Raw genomic sequence first — 22,252 nt, 5'->3', positions numbered from 1 at the left:
AAGTATGGAAAAGCAAGAAACGTTTCAAAAGGTGCGTTGTGATACCAAAAAGGCAACAGTTGAAGCGTCAGCGACTGATATACCTCTTCTTATTCAAGCATTTCAAGATGGCATGTCTATGAGCAAGCTACCGGTGCCAGAACCTCCTGTTTTTACTGGTGACCCTATTAATTTTATTGAGTTTAAACAATCCTTTGTGGCACTTGTTGACAAGAAAACCATTTCTTCTGCTGATAAGTTGTTTATCTAAAGAAATATGTGAGTGGTCCTGCTAGAAAAGCTTTAGAAGGAACCTTCTTCAGAACAGATGATGAAGCCTATCAAGATGCATGGAACAAACTGAACAATCGTTATGGCCAATCATTTGTAATACAAAAGGCCTTTAGAGAAAAGCTGTCAAGCTGGTCCAGAATTCACCCAAAGGATGCCATTAGTCTTCAGGCCTTCTCTGACTTTTTAAATGCATGCCAGGGTGCCATGCCACATGTCAAAGGTCTCCAAATTTTAAATGATTACCAAGAAAATCAGAAACTTGTGTTGAAATTACCTGATTGGGCAATCAGAAGATGGAGCTGTCAAGTCATGCAATCTCTTTCTGTAAATCATGAGTATCCCACTTTTAAAGAATTTGCTGAATTTGTGTCCACTGAATCGGAAATTGCTTGTAATCCTGTTACATCCTTTCACATTCTTCGTGCTGCAGAACCTACCACTGAGAAGATAAATCTGAAAGAGACCAAGGGAAACCGAGTTAGAGCTTTCACCACTCAATCGAACACCGAGAGTCGAAAAGTGATCAAACCTGTGAACAAAATGCTGTGTGTGCTTTGTCAGGAAGATAATCACCAACTTGACAGCTGTTGTAGTTTTCTCAGCAAACCATTGGAGGAGTGATGGAAATATGTCCAGGAAAAGAGGCTTTGCTATGGATGTTTAAAGCCTGGTCACAGCGCGAAGGTATGTCACAGTGGTCTCACTTGCAGTGTTTGTAAGAGAAGACATCCAACTACTTTGCATGATGATAACTTTGTGAAAATGATTAGGATTTTACCGTCTGCAGCTCGGTCTCAAAGTGATCCTAATGATGTAACGAATGCAATGGCCTTGAGTGTAACTGGAGAAGAGTGAAATACGTATACCTCAATGATTGTACCTGTCTGGGTGTCCACAAAGCAGAATCCAAGTTATGAGAGATTGGTGTATGCACTTCTTGATTCGCAGAGTGATACCACATTCATTGATAAGGGAGTGTGTGATACCTTACAGACAACCACGTTTCCAGTGCAACTGAAGCTCACCACTATGCTTGGAAAAGATACTGTCCTACAGAGTGAAAGATTGTCAGGACTTCAAGTTCGAGCATACAAGTCCGGTAACTATATCGACTTGCCACCTACTTATACTAAAGACTGTATACCTGTTAATCATAGCCACATTCCTACTTGGGAAGTCGCTAAAAACTGGAATCATCTTATGGTCCTTGTGGGCAAAATACCTCCATTACAGGACTGTGATGTTGCTCTTTTAATAGGGTACAATTGTTCAAGGTCGATGGCTCCCCGAGAAGTAATAATTGGAGGACATGAGGAACCCTATGCCATTCGGACGGACTTAGGATGGAGCATAGTAGGCTGTTCTTCACCACATTTCGATATGTCTGGAGTCAGTGGATTGTGTCATTGCATTACGGTTAAGGAATTTTCTTCTATCACACCAGGTGATGTGATTCGTGTCCTTGAGAGTGAGTTTAAAGACACTGAAGAAGAGAGCACAAAGGTGTCCCAGGATGATATTCTCTTTCTTGAGAAGTTAAAGGAAGGTATACAGAAGAATGTTCATGGCCATTATCAAATGCCACTTCCCTTTAAAGTAAGACCAAAGTTACCAAATAACAAGCAGTGTGCTATGGTTCGACTCAGTCATCTCAAAAGAAAATTGGTGAAGGATGAATTGTATAAGGAACATTACAGTGAATTCATGAGTGAAATCTTTCAACGAGGGGATGCTGAGGAAGTACACAACGGGAGCAAGGAAGGAGAAACGTGTACTTACCTCATCATGGTGTTTTTCATCCGAAAAAGGTTGATAAGCTGCGCGTTGTCTTCGACTGCTCTGCAAGGTATCAGGGTTACTTGTTAAATGATCATTTACTTCAAGGCCCTGATCTAATAAATAATTTGTACGGCATCTTAATTCGATTTCGTCAACATCCCATTGCGCTTATGTGTGATATAGAGTATCATCAGTTTCATGTAGATGAGTCTGACAGAGACTTTTTGCGCTTCCTTTGGTGGAAGGATGGAAATTTGAACCAACTTGCCAGCGAATTTCGTATGAAAGTCCATCTCTTTGGTGCAAATTTTTTTATGACAAATTTAAATAGTCGGCTGTGCAAATTATGGCTTGAAGCATCTTGCAATTGAAAACAGCGAGTTGTATCCTTTGGGGTCACAGTTTGTGATTAAAAATTTCTATGTAGATGATGGAGTGATAAGTGTGGAAAATGCAGAAGAAGCCATTAAAATTGCAGAAGAAGCATGCAAACTCTGTGCTACAAGTGGCCTACGGCTCCACAAATTCGTGTCAAATAGCAAAATAGTGCTGGACAGCATTCCTACTTCAGAAAAGATTTCTGACATGGAAAATTTTGATCTTGCATTTGATGAGTTACACCTAGAAAGAACTCTAGGTATGCAGTGGGAAAGAGAATCTGACTGTTTCAAGTTTAAGGTTCAGTTGAAAAATCAACCTGCTACTCGGCGTGGCATATTGTCTACGGTTGCTTCGATCTATGATCCTTTAGGACTTATTGCACCTGTGCTGTTGCACGGAAAGAGAACACTACAGGAAGTATGTAAGCTGGCAGTGGATGGGACGATCCTTTACCAGTTGCATTTATTCTAAGGTGGGAGCAATGTAAACAAGGCTTGAATGATTTGCAGAAAATGGATATCTCACGAACATATGCACCAGCTAGTTTCGGAAGAGCTATTCAAGCTGAATTGCATAACTTTTCTAATGCTAGTGTCCATGGATATGGTCAGTGTTCATATTTGAGACTTGAAATAAGGACGGAGACATTCACTGTGCACTAGTGATGGCGAAATCAAGAGTTGCACCTCTCAAGGTTACAACGATCCCCAGATTAGAGTTAGCTGCTGCCGTTGTTTCTGTCAAAGTGAGTAGTATGCTTAAGAAGGAATTGGACTATGCTGTTATCAAGGAAACCTTTTGGACAGACTCCAAAGTAGTATTGGGATATATAAGTAATGAGGCACGCAGATTCCACACATTTGTCGCAAATCGAGTACAAAGAATACATCTCAGTACAACTCCCCAGCAATGGCACTATGTTCCAACTATGTTCCTGATCACGCATCCAGAGGTTTAACAGTGAAGGAGTTGCTCGTTTCAAACTGGTTTACTGGCCCTAAGTTTCTGTGGGACAGAATATCTGTATCAAAAGAACATGTTCCTGAACTTCTGTTTGGAGATCCAGAGGTAAAAAATTTTTGTACTTTGAACACTGACTGCACAAAAACTCTGAGTTTGATGGATGGTATTTCAAAGTTTTCTTCTTGGTCCAAGGCAGTCAGAGCTGTAGCTCGTCTTTTGAGAAGAGCTAATACAGTAAAATCGAATCATCTTAGTACTGTATTAGAGCGACAAAAAGCAGAACTTCACATAATCAAATGTTTGCAAGGCAGTTCATACAAAGATGAGCTAAGAGAGATAAAAAGTGTGAAGTGTCAAGAAGTGTCATGTCTCGCAGTGCATTGTACTCTCTTGACCCTTTCTTGGATAAGGATGGTGTGCTCAGGGTGTTATGAAGATGCAGGAGATGAACCCAATTGCAGACAGTAGTCACAGCAACACAGTTTATTGTACAAATAACAGGAAAAACAAAACCCACGAGGGGGCAAAACAAGGGCTAGACAGACGAAAGATGACAAAACTAGACTAACACTTGACAAACTAGACTATAACAGAAACAGGATCAAACTACTACTTAGACAAGACTTTCAACCGACTTACTCACGGACAACTCTCACATTGATTAACAATGAACCGGCACAGGACAGCAAACACAAGGGGAAATAAATAGGAGGACTAATAATGAGATAACAGGGGGCACAGGTAAATCAATAATGACAAAACTAGGGTGACAAGGGGGGCGGGGCAAGGAAACGAGACAACACAAGCACATGGCCCAAAGACAAGGCCACGTGCTTGTACACAAAACACGGGCCTGTCATGATCCTGCCTCAAGACTAGAGAGAAATTACGACATGAAGGCAGAATCATGACAGAACCCCTCCCTTAAGGAGCGGCTTCCAGACGCTCCTCAAGGGAACATCAAACACGGGACATGACTGACTGAGACAGAGACACAAACCAACAAGACATGACAAATAGCAATAAAGGTAAACATGAATAGACTATGACAGGGTTAGGGTGGCAAATTAAAAAAAAAAAAACAAGGGAGGGGGGAGGCGGGACAACAAAGTTCATGGGGGGAGGTCCTGGGTGGGTGGGTGGAGCAGGAGTCTTAGGTGGACGGGACGAAGGCTGACGACTAGGGGTCCGGACAGGTCTGGGTGGTGTAGGGTGGGGAGTGATCGCTGGACACTTGACAACATCTTCAGGACACATGACAACATCTTCTGGACACAAGACAACATCGGAGTACACAGAAACTGGCTCGGGAATAGCGCTCACCACGGCTGGCTCGGGATCAGCGCTCACTGCGGCTGGCTCGGGATCAGCGCTCACTGCGGCTGGCTCGGGATCTCTGGGAACAGGGTCTGGGGGCAAGACAGGGCTGGCGGGGACCTCAAGGATCTTGCCAAGACGTGACAAATAATCAGACAGGGTCCTGGCAGCAATGGCTACAGGCATCTCCTGACGAGCCGAGACAGACTGCAACACTGCTTCTGCTGCAGTGTCGGCCGCGGCTCTCTCCTCAGCGCTCACGGCTGCTGACTTTGACAGTTCCTTCTGCAGCCGGTTCAGAATCAGCGCTCCCTGCCGCTGGTTCGGGATCCGCTCTCACCGCGGCTGCGGGTTTACTGACAGCTTGGGTGATGGTGACGACAAGGTGGAACCCCGCGACTCCCTCTGCGACAAACAATCCACCATGTCACTAAACGAGCAGCAGACCAGCTTCTCCCGTTCTGCCAGGGGTGGAGGAGCGTTGAGACCCGCTATGAGGTAGCGGTTGAGGAGGATATCAGGTAGGAACAGCCTCCTTTCGTTCGCGACCCGAGCGTACTCTCTCAGGGGCCGCTCTACCTGGGGAGCAATTGGCAGCTTGCCATTCTTTGCATCGTAGATAGCCCTCTGCCACCATTGTGCAAGGTCGTCAGAGTTGTGCTCAACCAAAGAAGACATACTGTCTGCTGGGTTCTTTCGTGGCCGGTTCATTCTGTTATGAAGATGCAGGAGATGAACCCAATTGCAGACAGTAGTCACAGCAACACAGTTTATTGTACAAATAACAGGAAAAACAAAACCCACGAGGGGGCAAAACAAGGGCTAGACTAACACTTGACAAACTAGACTATAACAGAAACAGGATCAAACTACTACTTAGACAAGACTTTCAACCGACTTATTCACGGACAACTCTCACATTGATTAACAATGAACCGGCACAGGACAGCAAACACAAGGGGAAATAAATAGGAGGACTAATAATAACATAACATGTGGCACAGGTAAATCAATAATGACAAAACTAGGGTGACAAGGGGGGCGGGGCTAGGAAACGAGACAACACAAGCACATGGCCCAAAGACAAGGCCACGTGCTTGTACACAAAACACGGGCCTGTCATGATCCTGCCTCAAGACTAGAGAAAAATCAGGACATGAAGGCAGAATCATGACACAGGGTGGGAGGTAGACTCAATCTTTCCAGATTCTGTGAAACATCCTATAATAATTCCAAAGAATCATCAAATTATTGAATTGATTGTTGCCCACTTTCATAACAAAGTTGCACATCAAGGGAAAGGATTCACGATAAATGAGATAAGATCTAATGGCTTTTGGATCCCAGGAATCAACAGAATTGTCACGTCCTATATTAGGAGTTGTGTTGTTTGCAGAAAACATAGACGACCTGTTGAAGAACAGAGAATGGCTGATTTTTCCCCAGAGAGAGTGGCTCCATCGCCTCCATTTACATATACTGGCATGGATTGCTTTGGCCCCTTTTTTATCAAGCAGGGCAGAAGTGTTCATAAACGAAATGGTGTTCTATTTACTTGTTTCAGTTCTCATGCTGTTCACCTCGAGATGCTTACTGATATGACAGCCGATTCTTTCATCAATGCTCTGTGTTGTTTTATTGCAATAAGGGGCACGGTGCAACAGATAAGGTCCAATCAAGGGAGCAACTTTAAGGGAGCAAAAAATGAGTTAAAAGATGCACTTAAGGAAATGGATGTGGGGAGAGTGACAACCTTCCTATCAGAGAATCAGTGCGACTTTATCATGAATGCGCCACATGCAAGTCATGTTGGTGGCGTATGGGAATGTCAAATTAGAACAGTAAGATCTGTATTAAATGCTACTCTTGCACTTCATCCAGGAAGATTAAATGACTCCTCTCTACGAGCTTTCTTGTATGAAGCAATGGCTATTGTGAATAATAGACCACTTACTACTGACTGTCTGAGTGATCCTCAAAACTCTGACACCAATCACTCCAAATCATCTGCTTACGTTAAAATCAACTACTGCTTTGCCCCCTCCAGGGAACTTTGTTAGAGAGGATGTGTTTGCACGGAAAAGATTGAGACATGTGCAGTGTTTAGCAGAACAATTTTGAAGTCGTTGGCGCAAAGAGTACCTTGTGAACATAGCTAGCCGGCAGAAGTGGAACATGGTTAAGAGAAACCTTCAAGTTGATGATCTTGTTATCGTCAAAGAGGAGGAGATGCATAGGAATGACTGGAGGCTTATTCTAGGTGACTCAAAACTTAGTGCAGAAGGCAAGCGCATTAACAAACCATCCATAATTGAAAGACCAGTGCAAAAACTTGTTTTATTATTGGAGGGACATTAGTGTTTATTGGATGGTTGTTCATTTTGTCAAGTCAATGAGCATAATTTAAATTTCTCTAAATTCACGTCTCTGAATCTTTGTGATTTAAATCGAAATGTGTAAAAAAAAAAAAGAAAAGAAAAAGAAAATGGGATAAAATTTGTAAAAAGAAAAGGGGGATAAATGAAAATTATTCATGCTTTAATTATTTATATAATAATAATAATAATTTAAATTATTCATTCGGTGTGAGATTTGCACTCATAATTTGGTGGGAGTGTTAAGGATTTGATTATGTCCTTTCATACAGTTTACTTTCAATTTTTCATATTTAAATGATTTATAATGTTGTCTATTTTGAATGTGTATTGTTTAATCGTTGGATTTTGTTTTTTTTTTATTTAATTTGTATATTTGTGATGATGAGGTCTTTTATTTTGAAATTCATCCACTTAAGCCTATATATTGTGGCGTGCTCAAAGCATTGTAGTAAGGAGCGCAGCTACGGCGCACATGGTTGATTCATCCAAAGGCATACGGTTAAAGTGAACTTCAAGGATTTAGCTCCTGGTTTAAGTGGAGAATAAGGTAAAATTTACTTATCTGTATTGTTTTGGATTTCTTGTTTTATGTAATGTAATAATGGGTATTAGTTTGTATGTGATTTGATGTATGTTTGTTTCATGGTTTATTTATATTATGTTTTGTTTGTTTTCATGTAAAGCTCTTACGGTGATTCGTGATGTCTTATGGCATTTAACGATGATCACTGCAAATCTACAGTGACGGATCTTTAATAAAGCTCATTATGAGTCATCAGTGAAAGAGTTCAACATTTTTAAGCCAGGAAGCTACAGGCCTTCCTGACAGCGAGAAGCGGCGCATCGCGTGCGCGTCGGTGAAGCCTGGTCGGGCTCTCTTCAGCCCCGCCGTCGCATTGAGGACGAGGCCTTCAAGTTATGCCTTCCTAGGAAGGCAGCCCCACGCCAGGCACCCCCTGGAGGAGCGTCTCGCTGCAGCTTGCGGTGGACATCCAACCCCGCCCACATCCAAGTGTGACGTCAGACGCCACGCCTATGCCATACGTAAAAATACGTCATCGGGTGATGCCAGGTGACAACTCATGTGTTGTGCGCATGTGCAAAAATGGCGGAAGTATGTTTTTTTTTTTTTTTTTTTTTTTTTATTAACATTTTGTCAAAGTACAATTTTAAGACGTAAACAAAATTGAATCAATTTTATCGGAAGTATATTGTTTCGGGGATCAAATTAAATAATGTTATCTTTCGTTTTACTAATACAGGTTAAATAACTTGTATTAAATAAATTTAAATAGTACAAATTAAACCTAGGCCACATCTCTAATGTATGGAAGTAAATTCATCCAAACAGCCGGTAAAACGCCTGCATTGGTTGATTATACTTAGGTAAATTAATATAATATTTATACCTTCCGCTGTTCGATTATGTAAATGACAAATTCACATATTTTATGATCGATTGTAACATACCTTAGACAATATGAAAGTTAAGTAGACAATTTTGTTTAAGGCATTTTTATTTATCTAATTCTCTAAAAATATGTTTCACTTATAAGGTAGGAATGTTAGTGATCATATCACTATTTTAAGGATAAATATGGGTGTTATGCAATAACTGGAATCCTCCCCTCTTTGCTTTTTTTTTAAATGTGTTTATTTTTCAAATTTCTTTCATTTTAAATAAAAAAAAAATGTTGCTGAAATTGGCAAATTTATATACTTCATTTGGTTTTAAGTATTTTTGTTTTCCTTTTAATTATATACAAGAACAATTATGATCTACACACTAATATTTTTTATAGCATGGAAAAAAAAAATGTATCACCTCGCAAAAAAGAGCAACTACATTTGCATGATAGGATTGACGGTTCTCTATATAGACTAAGCTACACATACATAGGCTTAAGTCATTGGTTGCTTTGATAGATTATGTAAGTAACATGGCATTGACTTTTGGGCCTTTTTCCATCAACACAAATATATATAAAAATGTGTCCACGTCCTACGGATGCATAAAGATCAATAAAAAGACATCCCTTGGGTATTGTTATATTTATTTCACAAAACAATAATATTCAACAATGTAGAGTAAATAAATTATTATAAATTAAATAACTCCCAGAAACATTTTATTGACTTTCAGCCCCTGTTCATCAACACATTTTAATAAGAACGTTTCCATATCCTCGCGATTGTCAAAGACAAACACACAGGCATCCCTTGCTTTCTCAGTCTCTCTTTTCAGGTAGTCTTTGATTATATTAGACTGTTTTTCTTCGTCCATCTGGAGAAATTCAGGCTCTGTCACCTCTCCATGGAACAGCTCACAGTGGCTCTGAACCCAGCACCATGCTACACCAATGTCCCTTATGAACTTCCTCTTCAGTTCCTCTTCGATCTTCTGTTGAAAGTACAAAATAAACTGTGTTTGTGGGGTAAATCTAAAATTACTATAATTATTTTCACAAAAAAAAAAAATGTTTTTACCTCATCACTGTCATCTTGACCCATCACAGTTTCCGTACTAGCTGGCTGTTTGGTGATGGTGGACTCTGACAACCTAAAGACAGACTCAAAGGTTAGGTAAATGGACCATTTGTAGAGCATCTTTTTAGTATTTCCAACCACTCAAAGCATTCAACACATTTCTAAACATTCAACATTGTGGCCTCTCCAAAGTTTTGCTACTGCAGTGCCTAACATTCTAGGAGGAAACATTTAGTGTGTCTGGGTAGTTTGAATGCAGAAGAATCAATTTCATTTCATTAACCAGTTGTGTGTACCTTGGATGGGACATGTTTTGCAAGAGCAAACTACACCACCACCTTCGGAGCTGAGGGATGTCATCCTAACAGATAAAACCCAAAATAAAAAACTGAGAATGCATTTGAAAAAACTTCTGGAAAAAATAAATAAATAAAAAAGGAAAACCTTCCAAAAGAAAATTTGAGGTCATCACCTGGCTAAAGTCAAATGTCCAGTCCAGGGCCATATAGAGTGCATACTGAAACAGACAACAAATACCATTGAGAAAATTCAAATATTGAAATCAACTGACACCAATTTACTGTAACGTACAGATAACACTAGACCGTATTCATCTAAATACTGCATGTAAACTAAACTAAACTTCTGCCATCCCCATAACTGCTCAGAATCTGTAATTCACTGCTTACCATCAGCATGAACAGACCACAATCCAGTCCCTCTCTCTGGGTTGGAATATTCTATCAAATATTTAAATGTATAATTATTTTTTTTTTTTATACATAAAACTACAGAACAAGGACTGAAAAAAAAAACTGATGATTGCATTCTCGTACCTTGGTTATAATGATCTTCCACGGGCCATTCATTTTAAGATGAAGTAACCTGTAGAAAAAAAAATTAACAAAAGTGTAGAGTGTACACAGCAAGTTACAAAACACACATAGATAAATAACAACAATATTCTCATCACTTTAGTGGTTCCCAAGAAACTACAGTTCATCTTGTTGTTCTTTGAGATTCACATACATATTTAGATTATACAACATACACAGTGTTGGGGAGTAACTAGTTACATGTAACGCCGTTACGTAATTTAATTACAAAATTATTGTAACTGTAATTAGTTACAGTTACTAAGAAAAAATGAGTAATTAAATTACAGTTACTTATGAAATTTTTTACGATTACAAAGGGGATTACATTTGAATATTTACACACATCCACATACAGATTTAACTGATTTCTTTCCCAAATTGCACTGACTATTCTGAGACATACCACCCTAATAATTTCCGGGATGCGGAAATACAGTCTGGTTCGTAGAATCCAGTCATAAAAACCGGAATGCCTAACGCGGACGGAATATGCCACATTTTGGATGACTAAATCAACAGTAGGTCAGTACACTTGAATCAAAACATGACATCGACTAGTGTCTGTGAATATAAAGCCCCAAAAATGCAATATATGACTTGCACATTCTGCGTGTCTGTGGAAATCAGGCGCGGACTGGACACCGGGAGAACCGGGGCAATTCCCGGTGGCCTGGCAGCCGATTTTGCCCCACTATTTAATATCATTTTTGTATAGTTGCCTGCCGAATGTACTAAAGCGATCATTTGCGAATCCGCCATTTGATAATTAAATCTCTAATAAGTCATGAATTGTTAGTCATGACTCGCGCGCTCTCCGCGCCTCCGCCAAACGGTTTGGATCAGACTCAGAGTAATCAATGCGAGAGAAAGAGAGAGAGAGAGAGAGAGAGAGAGAGAGAGTGAGAGTGGACTGCTGGAGCAGAGAAGCAGAACTACTGTTCAGGGTTTCAGGTCAGTTTCATCTGTAAAGATGCTTTTTTGCATTTGTTTTTTTATTTAATTAATCAAGCAGCAGCACGTTGCTCATCAGTCATCACTCAAAATACTATATAAAGGCCATCATTATTATCTGTTGTAATGTTACAGCAGTAATTTAGCTGAAAAAAAAATCAATTTTTTTTTATAGGTTTAGGGGGAGCTACGACAGACAACAACACAACCCTTACGAAAATTAACATTTTAATATTTAACTATAAATCCAGAGAAAATGGTTACTATTGTTAAACTGTGATAACCAAAAATGTAAAATTATTTTACAAATGTATTTATTTAAAAATAAATACAAATCCATTTGCAAAAAAAAACAAGGTTATTTTACTTTTATATAGGCTAATAAAAGCATGGTAATTTTTTGTAAGGGAAAAACATGACTCGTGTACAGTATTAGGATTTTTCTATAAAGATATTGTAGTATTGTAGAGTAATGTATTGTAAAGTATAGTTTTGTTCAATTTTGAGTATTAAAGTCATGAGAGAGATGGATAACAGGGCAAAATAAAGAGACTGAAGAGAAAAATGGAAGTGAAGGTGCAGTTCAGGAGAGAACTTTTAATTATTTTGCATGTCCCCAAATTAAAGATTTAAACCTTTTTTATGTCAGGTCCATACAAAAAATAGGTTTGTCCATGAATTTGTTTGTATGAGTTTGAATTTTCCAGTCTGAATTTTTTTCCCAGTCCGCCCCTCCTGTAAATTAATGGCAAAGACATGGTTTCATTTACTACACATAGGCCTACTGAAGCTCGCAGTGTTTTCAACCTCTGCCATCTCAATATAGGAGTACACGAGCACATAAACATAATTTCTAGAACTGCTCTGTGTCACTTCATGTGCATTTTACTTATTTTGAGAAAACTATCATCATGTACAGATACAGCAGTTTAAAAAAAACACCAATGTTTCAGGAGTTTATTACACAGAATACGACACATGCTTATTAGATAACTGTATTTAAGTTGATGCATATGCTTTTATTTATTATTCTTTAATTTTCACAAATTTAGAAAAGTAATCAAAAAGTACTCAAAAGTAATTAGTTACATTACTTTAATAAAGTAATTGAAAAGGTTACACTACTATTACATTTTAAACAGGGTAACTTGTAATCTGTAACCTATTACATTTCCAAAGTAACCTTCCCAACACTGAACATACATATACATGCATATATGATTTAAAAACACAAAAACCAATCATTATCTAAAGACATGCTCTCACCATACCTCCATGGTCCACTGCATGACTTATGTGGTTCTCTAGAAGGTGAAGTGTAAAAGATAACTTCTCTTCAGTGGTGAAACTGCAGCAGGGACATTCAAACCCCCCCATCACGGCAGAACTGTTCTGGATCAGGTTTGGACTGCAGAGGTGTAGGATCCTGTAAAACATGATAAATATTATGTGTATATAGAAGGATACAAAGATTTGCCACGAACAGAGACATAGTAAGACATAGTGAATTGTGTGGTTGCTCAAACAAGTTATTGTGCAAGAGTTGTCAGTGTATATCATTAAATATATTCCATGTGTTTTGCATGGGGCCAGGGGAGTACATGTATGTGAGAGAGGTGAAGTGTGAGTGTATGTGTGTGTGTGAGAGAGATCAGTATTATGTGTCAGGGATATAAAAAAAAAAACATGAAGGATGAATCAATGCACATACATTTTATCAGGATACAGTTAGGAGCATTATAGACATTATGAAAGTAAACACAGCAGTGTTGGTAGCCTTATAACGTGCCTGTGTGCTATCGTTTCACTTCATGTCTAACAAAATATTCATTGATAATTTAATGTGTACATTTTACCATTTTAACTATTAACGTTAAGCAGAGACATACAGTGAGTGTGACAAACACTTTTGGGCTAAAAACCGAATTTTTCATTACTTACAGCCATGGCAGATAACTTCTTCCTCTTCTGGGCAACTGGCAAATACAGATAACAACAACTTCTTCTTCTTTCTGGCGATCGCAAAACAATATTTCCTTCTTTTACCGATTAAAAACATCACAAACTTCTTCAGTTCAGTCTTCTCGACGCTTCTTCCTGTTTGAAATTTAATGAGAACGTGACGTAGACGGATATAGGCGCGGTTTATGATGGCACATCCGGGTGGGCAGGGTTGGATATGTGACGTCTTTGGATGTGGGCGGGGTATCTGACGTCACGCTTGGATGTGGGCGGGGTTGGATGTCCACCGCAGGCTGCAGCGAGCCCTACTTGACCCCCTGCGTGTTTGCCTAACACTCCTGCAATGGGACGACACTTCCACCAGGGCAAGAAAAGGCCCCGCAACAAACCCCCTCCACAGCAGAATAACCCACCGCCTGCTAAGCACTGGGGGAAAATCGACTCCCGCCGCGGCCGCGGCTGGAAGACCATCTAACCCTACCCCCATCGACTCGAAACGTAAGCGGCCTGCCTGATGTTTGGTTGATGGGGGCATCGAGTCCGCGTTCACGGGCCACGAGCCCTTCGGACTCTCTTCCTGTCCCAGGATCGGTCGACCTGAAAGATGCTTTCTTCCATATAAACATTTATCCGCCACACAGGAAGTTTTTCGTTTTGCCTACCAAGGCACATGTTACGAATTCACAGTTCTGCCGTTTGGGCTCAGTCTAAGCCCCCGGTGTTTCTGTCTGTGTGCGGGTTTAGCACCCATGATAATGTCAGGTCTGAGGATTCTGACATACATAGAAGATTGGCTCATCATAGCCGAATCAAAAGAAAAAGTGTTGCAGGACACCTGCCGTGTGCTCACGCACATCACATCTCTTGGGTTCAGAGTGAATGTGAGCAAGAGCAATTTTACACCCAGTCAGAATGTCATTTTCCTGGGTTTGGAGATGAACTCAGTCTCCATGCGAGCGCGTCTCTCTCAAGAGCGCGTTCTTTCTCTAATGAACTGTCTGTCGCAGTTCAGAGAGGGGGCAAAAGTACAATATCGCACATGCCTCAGGCTGCAGGGTCTTATGGCTTCATCTATCCAGGTTGTACCACTGGGACTCCTGAGAATGAGAGCATTCTTGAAATGGGTTTTGTTACTACATTTCAGCCCGACGCGCGATCTTTGCCGCTCTGTAATAGTGACGTGCGCCTGCTCGGCAGCCTTGCGCCACTGGAAGAGCGCAGACTTTTACGCACAGGGAACCCCCTCTGGGGACGATTACGATTTTATTATTAAAAGGCTGGGGCGACACCCAGGAGGGCGGTACGGTGAACGATCTGTGGCCGAGCAGACTACGTTCAGCGCACATAAATTATTTAGAGCTTATGGCCGTATGGAAAGCTCTGAATCATTTTCTGCCTCACCTGCAGGGATATCATGTGCTCGTACGCTGCGACAATACTATGGCAGTGGCTTATATCAACCGTCAGGGCGGTGTGCGCTCGTCGAAACTTCACGCTCTAGCTTACAACTTTTAGTGTGGAGCAGACGGGTTTTCCTGTCGTTACGCGTGACTCATGTTCTGGGCCTTCTAAACAGAGGTGCGGATCTTCGATCAAGGGGAAACCCAATCTACGGAGATTGGCGCCTTCACCCGCAGATAGTGGATATGTTATGGATGAGATTCGGACAGGCAACCGTAGATCTATTCGCCTCGCGCGAAAACTACCATTGTCCTATGTTCTTCTCACTAAAGGACGCGGAAGCTCCCCTCGGGGTAGATGCACTGGCCCCCCCGTGGCCCAGAGTGCTGCTGTATGCCTTTCCTCCCCTGTGCCTGATAATTCCTACACTGGCCAGGGTGGGAGAACAGGGCCCGTCTCTCATTCTGATAGCACCATGGCTGGCAGACATAATCCCTCTGTTATATGCCGAGGCGTGGCGCCCCCCCCCGCACGGACCTATTGTCCCAAGCGAACGGGGAGATTTATCACCCGCACCTGGACAGGGTGGCTCTTTGGGCTTGGCCCGTGAGAGGACAAACCTAAGCGCACTGGGGCTTTCGCCGTGTTTGATTGCTACTATACAGAATGCCAGGGCCGTTTCTACGTGATTCTTGTATGGCAGTGAGTGGCAAGTGTCCGAAGGGTGGTGTGATGGGCGTGATCTCACATCTTATCAGTGCTCAGTTCCTGATATTTTGTGTTTCCTCCAAGACCTCTTGGAAAAAGGCAGGTCTTTTTCCACAATTAAGGTCTACTTGGCTGCGATTTCGGCCTGTCATGTGGGCTTTGAGGGCTCAACAGTCGGGCAGCATCCTCTAATCCACAGATTTATGAAGGGTGTCCGTCGCCGCTTGCCAGTCATCAGGAGAACGGTTCCTGAGTGGGACCTCTCCATGGTGTTGGAGGCTCTGTCTCAATATCCTTTTGAACCTCTTGGAAGTATTTCCCTAAAGCTGCTGTCCTTCAAGACAGCAGGGACTTATGTGAGGATCCTGTTTGTGGACTTTAGTTCGGCTTTCAACACCATCATCCCAACAACCCTCCAGACCAAACTGACCCAGCTCTCTGTTCCTAGCTCTATCTGTCAGTGGATCACCAGCTTTCTGACAGATAGGCAACAGTTAGTGAGACTGGGGAAATTCATGTCAAACAGCTGCTCCACCAACACTGGTGCCCCTCAGGGCTGTGTTCTCTCCCCCCTGCTCTTCTCCCTGTACACCAACGACTGCACCTCTAAAGACCCCTCTGTCAAGCTCCTGAAGTTTGCAGACGACACTACAGTCATCGGCCTCATCCAGGACGGTGACGAGTCTGCTTACAGACAAGAGGTTGAGCAGCTGGCTGTCTGGTGAAGTCTTAACAACCTGGAGCTGAACACGCTCAAAACAGTAGAGATGATCGTGGACTTTAGGAGAAACCCCCCTGCACTTTCCCCACTCACCATCATGAACAGCACTGTGGCTGCAGTGGAGTCATTCAGATTCCTGGGAACCACCATCTCTCAGGACCTGAAGTGGGACAATCACATTGACTCCATTGTGAAAAAAGCCCAACAAAGGTTGTACTTCCTTTGCCAGCTGAGGAAGTTTAACCTGCCACAGGAGCTGCTGAAACAGTTCTACTCAGCCGTCATTGAGTCAGTCCTGTGTACTTCAATTACTTTCTGGTTTGGTTCAGCTACAAAATCAGATATCAGAAGACTACAGAGAACTGCTCGGACTGCTGAAAGGATTATTGGTGCTCCCCTGCCCACCCTCCAAGTACTGTACACATCCAGAGTGAGGAAAAGGGCTCAGAAAATCACTCTGGATCCCTCACATCCAAGTCACCCCATCTTTGAACTTTTGCCATCTGGCCAATACCAGAACAGCAAGGCACAAGAATAGTTTCTTCCCCCAGGCAATCTACCTCATGAACAGTTAAATGTTTCCCACTTAAACTTATGCTAATGCAAAAAATGTGCAATATCCTTATATTTATTTGTTACCCCTCCATCCTAGAACATTCCTGCATCTCACTCAATCCTATTCCATTATCATTTATAGCACGATTGTTTATACGCTTATTTATTTGCCAATTTGTAAATCTCCTTTTTTGTAATATTTTTTTTTTTTGTCTGTGTGTTGTTGTCTCTGTGTACTGGAAGCTTATGTCACTAAAACAAATTCCTTGTATGCGCAAGCATACTTGGCAATAAAGCTCTTTCTGATTCTGATTCTGATTCTTTGCTCTTGGCCTTGGCATCAGCCAAACGTGTCAGTGAGCTACATGCACTTTCGGTTCATCCCCCGTGCACTAAATTCTCTCTTAGTGGAGATATGGTTTCCCTTAAGCCTAATCCGGCCTTCATGCCGAAGTGCTTACCTGCGTTCACTTTTCACCCTCCACCTTTTTCCTCACCGGAGGATGAGAGGCTAAATGCTCTGTGTCCCGTCTGTGCTTTACAGACATATATGAACAGGACCAGTGCTTTCCAGAAGAGTGACCAGTTCTTTATTTCATGGGCACCCCCTCATAGAGGGAATCCTATTTCTAAGCAACGCCTCTCACATTGGCTTGTGAATGCTATAGCTTTGGCTTATGAATCAAAGGGAATGCAGCCACCAGGGGACATCAGAGCTCATTCCGCGAGGGGAATTGCCACCTCTTGGGATTTGTTTAGGAGAGTGTCGCTAAAGGACATCTGTTCCGCTGCCAGTTGGGCTTCTCCTCATACCTTTTTGTGTTATTACCGGCTGGATGTCACCAGTATCTCGGTAGCACATTCGGTTTTAGGGGTGGGGTCTTCTTAGCCCTTCCCTGCAACCCCGTTGGAAGTGATGAAGGAGTGAATGGGCCGGCTGGCCATGCACATCCCTGTCACTAAGCATGTTTTTACATTGCTTTTCTGGGTGTATTTATATGCACATTTGTTATCATGTGTGTGATGCTAACATTTTTTCATGTGCTGCATATGCACAGCAGTCACGATTGTGCATCAGTATTGCAGGTTCATGAGTATGGGACGTGTCAGGCACCGCCTCTCTGGGGCGACCGTCCTTCTCTGGCTTTCAGAACCTCACTGTGAGTGTATTGGGCAATCGGGGAGCTTGCCACACGAGAAGCGAATATACTTACTAGAGAATAGCAGCGCTGCAGCCATTGTTATACCCCTAGGTAAGGGGCGGGGCCTTACCTGGCATTGGCTGCGCACTTCTGTCTGTCTAGCCAGACTTGGTGCAATTGAATGCTTCTGCAGAGGTCAGGTACGGATGCCCTTCCCATAGGTGGATCTCTCCACTCCACTGATGTTTCAGAGAACCGGAGTTACGACCATAACCTATTGATATCTTTGACAGGACCTGCTAAAGTGACTGAAGCCAACATCCCTCATGTGTCAGCGGGATCTGACACATTTTTATAAAAAAAAAAAAAGGAAAAAAAAAAACAAAAAAAAAGCAGGCTACACACTAGGTTAATAAATAGACAAACATGTATTAAAATTCTAATCTTACATTAACATGTTTTTATAGTGTATATTTGCCATGGTTGTCTATCACTTGAAACTTCTCAACAAACCAGATACAGAAAACAAACATGTGAGAGATGCTGCCATAATGCTTTACTGGTTCAATAGCAAGAAAGAAAAAGTAATCAAGCTCTTAATGGCTGACTACTTTTAGGTTTCTGTTAATGATTGAGCTCCTGTTGCTGCAATGAGAGATTATGAAGTAAACTTATTTAGGCCCACGAGGGACGTTCCCCGATGTAGAGCCTTCACTGCATTTACGGATGGAGCCGTCAACGCACACGACCCACAGCACTCTCAGGTCAAAGCTCACATGCTGGTGACCATTGGGACAGGCAACCACTGAGATCCAGTCTGTGCCAGAGGGGTTGGAGCGAGTGACACCAGTTCTGCAATAGACAAATGGGTCTTTGAATTAAGAATTTGGTTTCCATTTATATATATACGCATGCGCATTTGACAAGCTAATCATTTGGTTCATAAAACTTGTAATGACTAGTCAGCTTACCGATGGAATAAGCCCCCTTGAGAGTTCACGCCATAGACACTGCCATCAGTTGCTACTTCAATCATGGACAGAAGTCCAGGAATATTCACAAAGCTGCCGGACCCTGAACAGACACATCCTGCACAAGACCAAAAGAGACAAATCCAGTTAGTCATCATACGGTCACGTCAAGAAAAGGGTTTCTGCTGCTTTCACCCCAGTGATTTTCCCAGTTTTGTCAAACTCAAACATTTGCATGATATCTACCAAATAAAAACCTGGTGTACTAGAGCTCTTGTATTTAGCATTGTGACATTACCTTCATGATGAAGATTTGGTCATTGCTGTTCACTCCCCAACAGCTATATGGACCACAGCTGTAATACTTCAGCTTTCCACCAATTTGAACCCAAGGAATGTCACTGGATGGCCATTTGTTGTTAGCATCCAAAACTGAACAGAATATGCCATCATACATATTGACACCTGCAATGATCTGATCACCTCTAGCATCCACCTGTTTGAGAAGCCCTTACAACACAGTCAACAGGTTCAATTAAGATTAGTCGGCTTAATAAGAACCATAATAAGGTCTTTGGGACTTTGGCTATTTTATAACATGTAAACTCATGACTGCTCAAATTAGTCTTCACCTTCAAGTTGAACAAAACCGCCACTCTGAAACTTAAAGATGTTGTTTGCTGTATTAACCCCCAGCTGACCAGCAGGACCAACACTGAAGTGCTTTAGAGATCCACTGATTTTTGTGAAGAGGTTATCAATCAGGATAAAGATCTCAATATTATTGTTCACCCCAACCACGGAGCCAGACCCAGCGTCTATCTGCTTCAGGTTACCATTCACCACGTTACAGTTTGAAGCTGTGAAAACAATATAATTGCAAAATAATCAGTGACTGCAAATACAGCGACTTTTACATATGAACTTAAAAAAAAAAAAAAATTTACCCAGAGTGTGAAGTAACTGGCAGCAGAAGAGTAGCAGGACGCTCTGATAAACCTTCATTGCTCCACATACAGTTTGTTGCTTTTAATCGGTTCATAACCCGAATTATTTCATTTAAATTAAGCCCGGATAAAACAGGATCAATGTCACAGCGAAAGTAATTAAACAAACAACCTTATCTTGTTAGTTCAGGAATCAGCAGTCACAGGACACTCTTCTCTGATGAGATGCACTAGCACTCAGTATGTGTACATGTTGTTGAGGGAGAGCTTATATATCCCTTCCAGTCGGTCACTACGAGTCACGTCGTTGAAAGACGAATTGGGATTTCGCTTCGAGAGACCAATCTACTTCGAGTGTGAACTAAACGAGCCAATGGACATTGACATGCGATGATTGCATCCAGCTGCTGCGGATCACAGCGTGATCATGAAAAAGGGAGCAGGTGTATGAAGGTATTGGACGAATGTTGTACATCCGCAATAAAGTATGTGAATTCTTGCAATGAGATTTACACAGTTGTACAATGTTTTCTTCCATATATATTTTTTTGTCTTTGGATGCTTTTTGTTTTTTCTAGCACAAACACAAGTGCATAACGACAACGGCCGGCTATGAGCATACATGCCAACCCTCCCGATTTTTCCGGGAGACTCCCGAATTTCAAAGCCCCTCCCGAAAATCTCCCGGGCCGACCTTTCTCCCGAATTTCTCCCGATTTCCACCCGGACAACAATATCGCTACACCATCCGTCACTGGGCGCCGTTTCAGACGTCAAGCGCGGCAAATTCAGAACGGAAAAAGAAGCAGAAGAAGAAGGGGAAAAGGAAGAAAGAAGAGACATGGCGAATAAAAAGAGAAAATATGCCTGCAAATTCCTAACTGAATGGAAAAAAGAATTCACGTTCATCCAGGACAGCTCGAAGGGGAAGGGATATGCTGCCTGCAAATTTTGTAGATCAGACTTCTCCACTGAACACGTGGCCGAACGGATTTAATTACACACATAGGGTCAGAAAAGCACAAGGCTGCGGCAATGCAGCACCAGTCACAGCCCAGTATTTTGGGCCATCTTTCAAAAGGTAGACCCGATGGTGTTATTTATGCCGAGACAAAGATGGCTATAATATGTATGTATAAATTATGTACAAATAAATTAATTATATTCTTTAAGTTTGTTTGTGTGTGTGATTATATATGAGGCCCCCCAGCCCCTAAGGTTGGCAAGTATGGCTATGAGTCTCAAAGTTGTTTTTCACTTGCAAATGAAAAGTTTAGCGTACTCACCCTTTTGCACCACATATCTGTGTGACAAATGGTGCAAAAGTGATTTGTGCATCTGTAGAGAAAACTGTGTTCTGAAACAGTCGGTTTCTGAGATTTTCCTAAGTGTGTACGTCTGCAGACTGCAAGACGGGGGCGTAACTTGAAGTAGGAGGTGTAACTTGAAGTTGTCCAAATCACATAGAACCATGCGAGATCTCAAAACGATATGTTCTTGGCAATATGGCGGCTTTAATTAGGACAAAGAGTAGAATATTGATTACGTTTTAAGGGAGGCAGGGGTTTTAGGCAGGATTTGATGCATGATGTGTGTGTAGATATTAATGTTAGAGGACAATGTGAGAGATGTGTACGTTTTAGTAGGAAAACGTATTATCTGACCCACACTCCGGAACAGAAGAGGGCGGTAATGCACCAATAAGCTGGATGCCAACCGCCGTTAAACTGGAAAGAAGACGAATATGACAGCTTGCTGTGAGAGACAACGGTGAGAATATATATTTTTTTCCCGAAATAATTATTTAAATTGAAGTGTATAAGTCATTTGCATACAGTGGTATTGTTTTTGGAGTTAATAAATTATAAAAAGTAAGGCGTAAAGTAGGCAACATATAAGCAAAAGGTCTAAAGACGCTATCCCCAGGTATCACAGGCTCAATCTGTCTGTGACCTACATAATATAGCATATTTGTGATTTTGCTGTAAACATGTTTTATAATGCATAACTAATAGGGGAGCTCCATTAAGTACACGACTCAATAGTGGATTTACATAAACCATATATACTTCTTGAAGACTTTTACTAAATGTCTATTTATCATCTGACTGGATAATGTTTGATAAGTATTGTAGATGAGCACATCTAACAGACATGAATTAGGTGTCTGAGTGATGTGTGTGTGATATTGTGTAGAATTCACTTTTGTCAACACTGCTATACAGTGTTGGGAAGGTTACTTTGGAAATGTAATAGGTTACAGATTACAAGTTACCCTGTTTAAAATGTAATAGTAGTGTAACTTTTTCAATTACTTTATTAAAGTAATGTAACTAATTACTTTTGAGTACTTTTTGATTACTTTTCTAAATTTGTGAAAATTAAAGAATATTAAAAGAAAGCATATACATCAACTTAAATACATTTATCTAATAAGC

The 22,252-nt window shown here is 41.5% G+C and overlaps 1 protein-coding gene and 1 pseudogene across 1 annotated transcript in view; both read right to left on the bottom strand.

Annotated features, from left to right (window-relative positions):
* LOC132132151 (fish-egg lectin) overlaps positions 1-20,063 on the bottom strand; it is a 132,583-nt gene extending 112,520 nt beyond the window's left edge. Inside the window, exon 1 of the mRNA XM_059544446.1 lies at positions 19,987-20,063. The gene's annotated coding sequence lies outside the window, so the exon portion shown is untranslated. The remainder of the gene's footprint in view (positions 1-19,986) is intronic.
* Positions 18,568-19,878, bottom strand: LOC132132337 (fish-egg lectin-like; annotated as a pseudogene).
* Positions 20,064-22,252: the final 2,189 nt, after the last annotated feature.

This window comes from Carassius carassius, chromosome 49, assembly GCF_963082965.1.
Source record: "Carassius carassius chromosome 49, fCarCar2.1, whole genome shotgun sequence".
Lineage (NCBI taxonomy): Eukaryota > Metazoa > Chordata > Actinopteri > Cypriniformes > Cyprinidae > Carassius > Carassius carassius.
This window is presented reverse-complemented; position numbering and strand designations above follow the sequence as displayed.